Below are 11,118 nucleotides of genomic sequence, written 5' to 3'. Positions count from 1 at the left end.
AAATCAAGCTCCAATAAGTTATCATAAATCTAACAAATAAATTTACTAACTTATTAATTCCTAGTGACTCCACTAAAGACTCGGAATTGCATTCTTGAATTCATAGAACGCTCTATAACAAATATAGATACGCTATTTATTATCCATCGTTACAACCATAATTGTCACTCAATCCTCTATAGACGGTCTACAATGAGATGGGACTAAAATACTGTTTTACCCCTCATTGTATTTTATCCTTAAAACTAATATTAATTACTGAAATGAGTTCTCTATCATTTAGCACCGTGAACCAAACTAAAAGGAAACCATCGTTTTACTTCTTGATCAGAAGCTATAGATGTTCATATCTATGATTAACACTCCCACTCAATTATACTACCAAGTTCCCAAGATGTAAGTATGGGCTCGTCCGTAGGGTAAGCTGGTAATGAACAAGTCAAAAAACTCAAATAATACAATCAGTTAGAATACTAACCACTCAGAATTGAGATTGAATTGACCTATGGTTAACTATATGATATGACTAGAATAGATAATAATGGTATGTTTACTTATCCTATCTACTGTCAATATAGGTCATGTCCGATGTAACAAATATATCCGATATTATCTACTTTTCTAATGTTCTCGAAAGAACATAACACTACAATGTGTAAGTAGATCATATCGTAGATTGGCAAGTTAGTTTAAATCCTGTGCACTGACTAATCTTTGGACGAACTTATTTAGAACATATAATCATATTTATATTCCACTGTGATTACGTCACTATAAATATGATTAGCTATATGCTCAGGATTTAATAGAAGTTTATATTAAACAAATAATCATGAAAATAAAACATGTGAGCAAAGTGATTGACAAAGTCAAAAAATTATTTCTATTCTTTTATTGATAATAAGATGAGATTACAAAGAAATTGGGTTTTAATTAGGGCATAAACCCTAATAGTTTCACCACTGGAGGGGTGAAGAGATTTGGCAAGAAGGGTAAGTTGAGCCCTAGGAATGTTGGACCATTTGAGAACTTGGAAAGGATCGGTCAAGTGCCCTATAAGTTGGCCTTACCCCCGACACTATCTATTTCCATGTTGAGGAGGTACGTATCAGATGAGACTGATGTGTTGAGTTACGAGGATATGGAACTAGAGACAGACTTATCCTATGGAAGGACAAGATCCTGAGGAACAAGACTATACCTTTGCTTAAGGTATTATGGAGGAACAGCAAGGTCAAGGAAGTGACCTGGGAGCTAGAGTAAAATATGCGGGATCAGTATCCCGAGTTATTCAGGTAAAATTTTGAGAACGAAATTCCTGTAAGAAGGGGATAGTTGTAACGTCCCAAAATTACCTAATAGGGCTTAGGGCCTTGATTAGGGGGGCAGGATGGCAAATTATGGTAAATTATTTTAATGTATGTGATTTAATTATGGAATATGTGTTTATGTGTTATATGTGTGCATCATTATATGATTACGTGAGTAGATATGCATGTTTAGGTGAATTAAATATGCATGTGGGCCCGTTTCTTATTAGAAGGGTAATTTTCGTAATTCAGCCTGTTATGGGTATATTTGGAATATATGTGATATATGTGTGAGACCACATTATTATGTGGATATATTTAGGTTACTCGGCACGAGGTGATCCTAGGGAACAAGTTAGCGGGAGAGTCACAACGCATCCAAATACCTGACTCGAGGTAAGTCAAGGGTATTTTAGGTATTTAGCACATTATCGGGAATTATCGGGTAATGGGAAATTATTTAGTAAATATTTGAGAATATATTCGTTGTTAGTGAGATTAGGAGGGAATGCTGGGAATTTTGACCATTTTACCCTCGGGGACATTTTTGGTACCCTGAGCCTCGGAATTTCGTTAGAGTTACTTGAACTCTAAGTAACTTCACAAAACACAAAACACTTTCAGCAACTCTTTCACTCTCTCTCGCTCTCTCTCCCCCTCTCTCTCTCTCATCATTGTTGGTTAATCCTTGAAGAAACTAAGGGAATTAAAGAATAGAAACTTGGGAAATTGAAGGCTTAGGTCTAAAGCTTGCTTGGCTACATCTAGGAAGTCTTGAATCACAGTTGAGGTAAGCTCTAATCCTTGTTTTAATTCAGTTCTGTTCTAGCTTTTCTAGTGTTCTTGAGCTTACCGTTTAATGGGTGAATTAAAGATTTGTGGGGTTTTTTTTTATTGAACCTAAGGTTGGGTTTTGTTGCTGGTATTATGTTGATGTTGCTCTAGGATTTGAATTATGGTTTTGGAATTTATTTAGGATAATTTTGGTAGTGGAAAATCTGAGTTCGTAGGCTCGCGCCGCAACCCGCATGAACCCAAGACCTGGGGTTTCCTGTTTTGCCTAGGCACGCCGTGACCCTTCAGGGCTGAGTTGAGGCGCATGTCTCTGGATTTTTGACCATAGGGTCTTTCTGACTTGATGTAATAACCAAGGTTATTATTTTCTTATAAGCTCCTTAAATATGATCTTAGGTTAGATTTAGTTATGACTTGATTTGTGGAATAAAGATTGTTTTAAGCTTAAATTATTTAAATTATGATTTTATGACTTAGTAATAATTATAGTTTTGGTAATTATAATTATTTTAGCATATGATTAAATTAGTGTATGGTTTTATTATGTATTAAATGCACATGTTACTTGATGTATTAATTAGTGAACATGTGGCATTAAACTAAGTCCAAGTATTAGAATAAAAATGAAAACCAAAATAGTTTAGTCTTAGGTTTGGCACAAAAATAGGAAGGATTTGACTCTTTTTAAATTTTAAAGATAGGCAAGATTAGATCTATTTAAATTAAGTGACTATGTGTCAAGAAGAGTTAGATAAATTGGGATTGAAAAGATTTAATTTAAGTAGTCAAATAACTAAGTAGAGATAGTAGTGTGATGGTTGAACTAAGAGTTAGATAAGAAAATGAAGTTTTCGTAAGTTTAGGGTGCTGTAACTTCGAATCTAGTTTTGACCCAGTTATTTTGGAAAAATATTATTTCTACAAAGTTGTAGATAATTTAATTAGCTATCCAACGGTAAAAAAAAAGGCCTAAATCAGACTACTACAACTCCAGTTAAGTTAATTTTACTACACGATGGTCCAGAGTTACGAGATATAGGATAGTAGTTTGGACTTTGACTAAAGTTTGAAACAAATGGAGACTATATAGCATACTGGGAGATGATGTAGCAACAAGAAGGGAGTAAGTCTAGGCTGTCCAAAACCATATAGTGGAGGGAAGGTTTTATTTTCAAAATTTAAGTTGAATAGTGTGGAGAAAATCAAGGAAGGGAGTTGGGGTTTGAAGCCTATAGATAGAGTTTTACCCATCACCATTTTTCTCACACCCAAAAGCTCTCATATCAAAATCCATAGTCCCAAAAGCTCTCTCCATTTTGCCATAAACACTTTACATATCCATAGCCGAAACACTAGTCCTTATAGTGCTCAAGATCTTTTTCTTCTATTTTCTTTATTTTTCCTTAAACACTATTGCCTTTCTAAACCCTATTATAGCCAAAATATTGAACCCCATCAAGCCAATATATAGCCAAAAATATATCCAAGTATCCAAACTCTTGGTGTTATTGTTGGAGATAGACATTAGAGAGAAGACTCGAGATTTCATCATTTTTGTTATAGGTTGAAGGTATGATTTATGAGGTTTAGAAAATTCTTGAAAGTATAGTCTTATTATAAGGCTCTAATATAAATATCTTATGTTGTATTTAAGGTTGATTGGGCGTTCTCTATAGCAAGCAATATCTTCTCTTTCTTTTTCTCTCCGCACTCAAGGTAAGGAAAATAAGTTAGATTTATGTGCTATGTGTTTTGTGTATGTATGTTTGTTTTTATGTCTTTTAGTCGCTTGGGAAATATGGTTGCTTAGATAGCAAATCCCGAGATTTTTATCATTATCATAGACTATAGTTGTGTCTAAACCTACCTCTAAATAATAGCAAGAGGACTATAACAGTTTCTATCACATACTACAGTTGTGTCTAAACCTACCTCTAAATAGTAGCAAGAGGACTATAGCAGTTTCTATGACAAACTACGATAATGAGTTAATGGCCATTAATATTGTAGTCCATTTTTATGTTTTATGTTATGCTTTAGTATTTTTTTTCCTTATAGGGCACTAGGCTCATTCCTTTTTATTTAGATTGTGCACGTAAATGAATATGGGAGGCGGGAAGGATCAATGGAGGCCTTGGCATGTGTATCAGGTGAGCACTAAAGGAATGGAGCGATGGAACCGATCGACGACGACGTTGACCTTTGAGTCTTTTTATTATGTATTTATGATTTTCGCATTTAGTATTTGAACATTTAAAAATAAAGGTTTAATTTTTCTTTATGATTTTATGTATAAACAATGGGATCCCATATTTTGGATTTTCTATAATAAAGTTTTATTATTTTATGTATATATATCCAAAATATAGTAGTTATTGTCTTAGTAGTTTTTAAAGGTCCGAGGTCTTTAAGTTAGTCGAGTCTTTACACTTGAGGCGCGCCGCAACCCAATTCTTGGGGCGTCGCGACCCGCATGAACCCAGGGCTTGGGGTTTCTTGTTTTGCCTAGGCGCGCCACGACCCTTCAAAGCTGAGTCGTAGTGGATGTCCCTGGGCTTTTGGCCATAGGGGCTTTCTTACTTGAGGTCTGCCATGACCCAGTAGGGGGCGTCGCGCCGCACATAGAGGAAGTTGGTCAGAAATGGGTTTTGAGTGACGGTAACTCAAACCTAAGGGCTTGAGATCGATTCTACTACTCAGTTTAGAGGAATTCGACATCCCGAAGGCTAGGACGCGATCTGAAAGCCTTAATTTTCTCATTATTGATGGGATTCTATATTATTGTTGTCACTAGGTTACCGCTAGGGCTTGGAACCGGGATCATGCTTGAGGGTCGTTCTTATTATACGTTGCACTCAGACCTGAGGTAAGAAAACTGCACCCAGTACGTGTTAAATGTGATTGTCTGCGTGACTAGAGCTTGATCCTGTTAAGGATTAATATGTATGCATACTTGTATTATGTTAAGTATGCTTATCTATATCTGGTTATCTGTGTTTGCTTATTTGTATCGGATTATTTCTGTCTAGCTATATGTTTATTTGGTTTTCTGAATATTTGATTAAAGCATTGACTTATGAGTCAAGGGAGGTAATAGCGCGTTATGCAATGGTCAAAAGGTTTAGGCCTAATCAAGGATGTACTATTACATTGGCCGACCCTATGGTCATTTGGAAAAACAAATCGCTTGACTAGCTCTATGGCAAGTTACTCAAAATTAGGACAAAGGGCCCCGGGTGACTCTATGGTCACATAGCTAGGGCGTAGGGCCCCGGGTTGACTCTATGGTCACCTATTCATGGCAGTGGGCTCTAGAATGATCCTATAATCATTTATTTGTTACTATATGCATGCATGGGTAGGATATTACTATTGGGCATACTAGATATACCTCTGGAACCTGTATTTACTATTCATTCATTTGTTTAAGTTTTCTTGCTGAGCCTTGGCTCACGGGTGCTATGTAGTGCAGGTATGGGGAAGGGGAAACTTGACCAACCATGAGTTGGAGAGCTTCAGGGGCGATGTGTACATATGCGGCTGCTCGAGGCCAGGGTTATCTTGGAGGAACTAGTATTGTATCTCTTATTTTGGCCACTTAGGTCGGCTGATTGTAATTTTTGAACTGTAATAGACCCTTTAAACGTTATGTTAGGATCCCATGTGTAACCATAAATATTTTTAATGAAAATTCAACATTTCCTTTTGACAAAAAAATTTAACCCTAATCCTTGTCATTAAACTTAGTTACACATTTATAACTAAGGCACTTAATTATCAAGTCTGACACTATTTAAAGTATACAACGTAACGATCATGGATTAGGAGGACGTTACAATAGCCATCTAGGTAGGATGTTCAATAACTACAATTCACTTCTTGGTCATTTCTTCTCCGATATCTCCTTGGAGGATGACCATGGTTATGGCTCCCTAAGGGGTTTCATTGAGATTGTTATCCTTGATTCTTTCTTTCTTTTCGCTCATTCCTTGATTGTCGGAATGGCTGACCAACTCATTGATTTTGCTGGTGATGAGGATTTCCTCTTTGGAATGGTTGTCCAACAAATTGGTTTTTCTAGGTACGAGGATTCCCTCATCGCAAGCTGAGTGCTTGGATTTTTCATTAAAAGCTCTCCTCTCACTAGAGACTTGTCTGTTATGGCATTGCTCTCAACCACGATCAGGTAAAACCTGCTCATCTTGAGGCATCTAGTTTGGTTGTACTGTTCGATACTCTCTGTTGGAGCGATTGCTCCAAGTTGGCCATGGAGGAACCATCTGATCCCAAGAACTTATTGGTTGAGTTATTTCTGGGACCCGACCACTTGGCGTTTGAGTCTCAGCATTCACTCAACCAGTATCCTCAGGTTGGGGATTCACTGGTCAATTTCCCGTAGCTCGGGTTTGTTGTAAGATAGCTTCCAGTATCCTTGTTGCTTCAGTCTTACGGCGATCAACTTCTTTATGTCGAGCTTCAAGGGCTCGCTGTCGTTGATCCATCCAAGACTGAAAGTCTTGTCTTTTCTTATTTAGGGCTTCAGCTATAGCCTCTTGGGATGCTACTGATTCTCATGCATGGCAACAAACTGCTCCTGCATTTGTCCCACGACTTCCTTCAGCTATTCAATGTCAGGGTTAAGATCTTCTACTAATCAGGTAAAACCTGTTCATCTTGAGGCATCTAGTTTGGTTGTACTATTCAATACTCTCTGTTGGAGTGATTGCTCCAAGCTGGCCCAGGATGAACCATCTGATCTTGAGATCTTGTTGGTTGAGTGGGTTCTGGGACCCAACCAGTTGGCCTATGCATTAATATTACGGTGATCAACTTCTTCTTGCCGAGCTTCATGGGCTCGCTGCCGCTGATCCATCCAAGACTAAAAGTCTTGTCTTTGCTTGTTCAAGGCTTCAGCTACAACCTCTTGGGCTGCTGTTGATTCTCGTGCATGGAAAAAAACTACTCATGCATTTGTCCCACACCTTCCTTCAGCTATTCAATGTCAGGGTTAAGATCTTCACCTAAATCCATGTGGGGCTCATCATGACCCATTGTTCCTCATGGAGGCAGATCTCCAGGCGGAGGGACCTGCTAGCCAGGATATATTGGGGGAAATTGACTACTCGGGGCGGTCATGTGGTCCAGTAGTTGGGTTTCCCCCTTGTGGTTCCTAACTTTGGCTTCTAGTGGTTATAGTCATTGATTCATATTGGTGAGTTGAGATTTTATTGAGTTCAGTTGTTAGTGAAAAGCACCAAAATGTTGACCAGCATTTTGGTCAAAGACATTGTGTCAAATTGAACGACAGTAAGTAATAAATTAGCAGAATTCAAGTAAAATGACACAAAAAATTTATAGTGGTTCGACCCCAAGTATTGTAATGACCTACGTTGTAGCGTCCCAAATTTGCTAATAGGGCTTAGGGCCTTGATTAGCGTGTCGGGGCAATAATTGATTAATTGTTCTAACATGTGAATTTAATGATTATATGATTAGAAATGCATGTTTAGGTGAATTAAATATGCATGTGGGCCTCATTTGGCTGTTAGGGGCATATTTGTAATTTTAGCCCGTTGAGGGCATAATTGTGATAAATGTGTGTATTGTGATTGGAACCACGAGGGTGTGGTGATATATTTGTGATGTGCAATCCGAGACGGTCCTAGGGAGCGGATTAGATAAATAGTCACAACGGGGTCTAATACTTGGCTCGGGAGGAGCCTAGGGGTATTTTTGGAACATTGTTGTTGTTCAGGATTTACCGGGTAGCGGGTAGTAATTTAGCGATTATTTGGGCATGTCGGGATTAAATGGGGATTTATAGGAACACTTAAGGATTTAGCAGGGTGTGGCAATTGACGGGATTACCCTTAGGGACACTAAAGGATTAAGATGGACTTGGGGGTATTTTGGACTTTTAACTAGGGGATAAACTAAGACCTATCTCAGACTCTAGAACAAGTTAGAAAGGAAAAAAAATAGAAACTTAGCTCTTGCTCGGCTCTCTCTCTCCCTCTCTTTGACATTTAGAGTTTGAAGGAATTTTGAGGATTCTAGACTGAGGACTTGAAGGATTAGGTTGGCTGAGCTTGGGGATTAGCTCAGGGCTGATCATATCTCAGAGGTAAGATCCTAGACTTTATTTTTATTTTTGATTCTGCCATGAATTGGAAGTTTTCATGAGAGTTAAACTTTAGTTTGATTTTGAGTGTTGGTGAGGATTTTGAATGATTTCTGGGATTGTTGAGATGTGATAGGCTATGTAAAAAAGGATTCTAGGCTTAATTCTAAGTTGGGCGGGTGTTTGGAGGGTGAAATATTCATTTAGGCTCGGGGAAAACGCAGAAAAGTGGTGAGAATTATGGGTTTTAAGGCTTGAGCCGCGGCCCTGTTCATCAGGCGTCGTGACCCGTTTGAACAATTAGGCCGGGGGGCCTCAGAAACTTTCCCAGGCACCGCGGCGCAAGGTATAGCGCGTTGTAGCCTGTGTCCCTCAGCAGAGAGGGCTTTTCCCTTTAACTTGAGCATGCCATGACCCTTAAGGTTTGGGTCGTGGCTCAAATGTGAAGTAATGGTTGTTTGTTGGTTTTATGCTTGGGAACCCAAATGTTAAGGCTTGGGAAGGATTTTTCTACCCGGATTAGTAGAATCCAAGGTCTCGGAGGCTAGATTAATATTCTGAAGTTTTTATTTTGTTTAGGGCTTGATGGATGGTTATTGTGATGCGTTTTGACTAGGTTTTCAACAAGGTTCGGGTTAGGGGATTGTGCTCGGGATCGTAGTAGTCAATCGGCTTTGGACACAGGTAAGAAAAATGTTGTACCCATAGAGCAGGGCATGGCCCTATTGTTTATGTTTAATATATGTGTGAAAATCTATGACTGTTATGTATGTTTATGAATGAACGGCGAAGGCTGAGAACGGCAAGAAGTCGGGTACGGCAAGGGGTCAGGATCGACGCTGAGCATGCTGAGTGCAAGCCGCAAGGACAAGACCCTCCAACGGTCCTATATCCATTTGCTCGGTGAAGACCACGAACTCAGGGCCTGGTAAAGCACCTGGGTCAGCATAGGTCGCTATGTGTTTAGTCTAGTGACTATTTTGTTGTATATTGTTGGATTGATATGTGATATGTTATATGTTGAGTTTTCTTGCTGGGCTTTGGCTCATGGGTGCACTATGGTGTAGGTAAGGACAAAGGCAAGTTTGACCAACTATTAGTATGGAGAGTGTGGAGCGATGGGTACATGTTCGGCCTACTTGGCTGTCACGACCAGGGTTATTTCGGGAAATATACTGTAATGAACTGCTTTGTCACCTAGGTCGACTGTATTTATATTTTTGAGTTGTAATACATTTTCTAAACAATATTTTGGGATCCTAACCGTATAACTTTTTATGGTTTCAATGAATGTCCAAATCTTTATCATTAATGTCGTTAACCGAGTTTATTTCAATCTAGTCACACTTTTAACCTAAAACCTCGATTAGCAAGCTAATTGGCACATTTATAACTCACATAGTAATGACTCTAAGGTAGTAGGGCATTACATACGTCCACTTGCACTTTTATTAATCAAAAAGGTCTCAAACTCAATATCAGAAGAACAAGATTCAACTAAGTTTGAAAAGCCTAAGAGAGAATACAATTCGATAGGGATTTTGTGTCTTAAGTGCGCATGAGAGCTAATGACTATAAGAGATCTATATTTACAAAGTCTCTTAGTGGGCCATGGGCTTTACATGCATGAAATAGGCCCTACACGCATAATGTGGGCTTGCCTACATAAATATCCCCTAAGATTCGAGTCATTATGGTGGAATACAACATCCTTTGAGTTGGAACTCCCTTCGAGCAAGTTGTATCACCAATACACTATCGACAAGATCCTTGTTACCAATCAGACACCTTTTAAGCAATGACCTGCAAGTGATACTCTTCGTCCAGTTACTGGACAAATACAACTCCTTCTACTGCTCTTGAACATAAATGATCAACACATGAAAACCGACCAGCATGGATGAGTTTAATACCTAATGCTACCACATGTCATTTTCATATGTCACATCATCATATCCAACTTTGTGTTCAATAGCTATGTCATCTTAGTGTGTCTATTTGTTGATTTTTAGTAATGAGATGAGAGACATTACAGAAAGGAAGAGGTTTCTATCTTCCATCTTCAAGATGAAGGACCTTGGAAAGGTCGATACAATTTTAGGTATAAAAGTGAGACGAAATAATGGGGGTTATGCCTTAAGTCAAGCTCACTATGTTGAGAAAGTGCTTGACAAATTTTGCATCTCAAAATCAAAGAGGCAAATACACCATTTGATTCAAGCATAATCTTGAAAGAACAATGGTAGAGCGATGGATCAACTTGAGTATGCAAGTGCATTAGGGTGTCTAATGTAAACCATTCATTATAAAAGAGTGGATATTACATACGCACTTAGTAAACTAAGTAGGTTTACTAGAAATCTAAGTATCGAACATTGGAAGGAAATTGAGAGAGTTTTAGGGTACATTGAGAGGACCAAGAAGCTAAGCATTTGATATTCGAAGTTTTCTAAGATACTTGAGGGATATTCTGATGCAAGTTGGATATCAAGTGTGGGAGACAATCTCTCCACAACCGGTTGTGTGTTTATCTCAAAGGAGGAGTAGTTTCTTGGGTTCAATGAAACAAACATGTATTTCACACTCAACCATCACTACACCAAATACCCCTTAGCATAACACAAGAATATAATACTCCTAAAAAAGTATTATTATATACATATATGTGGTCAAATAAAAAAATGGCGCTAATTTATTTTGGTGCCTGCCTAAAACTTGTTATATTTTTTTCCCCATTTTTCCTAGCCCGCCTATAACTCTCCTGTTTTCTTCTTCGCACCCATCTGCGCCTCTCCCTGCTTGAAATCTTCCTTTAAGCATCTCTACCATCGCGACTGCATTCTGCCCTGGGTCGCTCACCATAACTCCTGCCCCGTTTCTCGGTTCCGGTTA

This window comes from Humulus lupulus, chromosome 2 (genome assembly GCF_963169125.1).
Source record: "Humulus lupulus chromosome 2, drHumLupu1.1, whole genome shotgun sequence".
In the NCBI taxonomy this organism is placed as follows: Eukaryota; Viridiplantae; Streptophyta; class Magnoliopsida; order Rosales; family Cannabaceae; genus Humulus; species Humulus lupulus.
Note: the sequence above shows the minus strand (reverse complement) of the source record.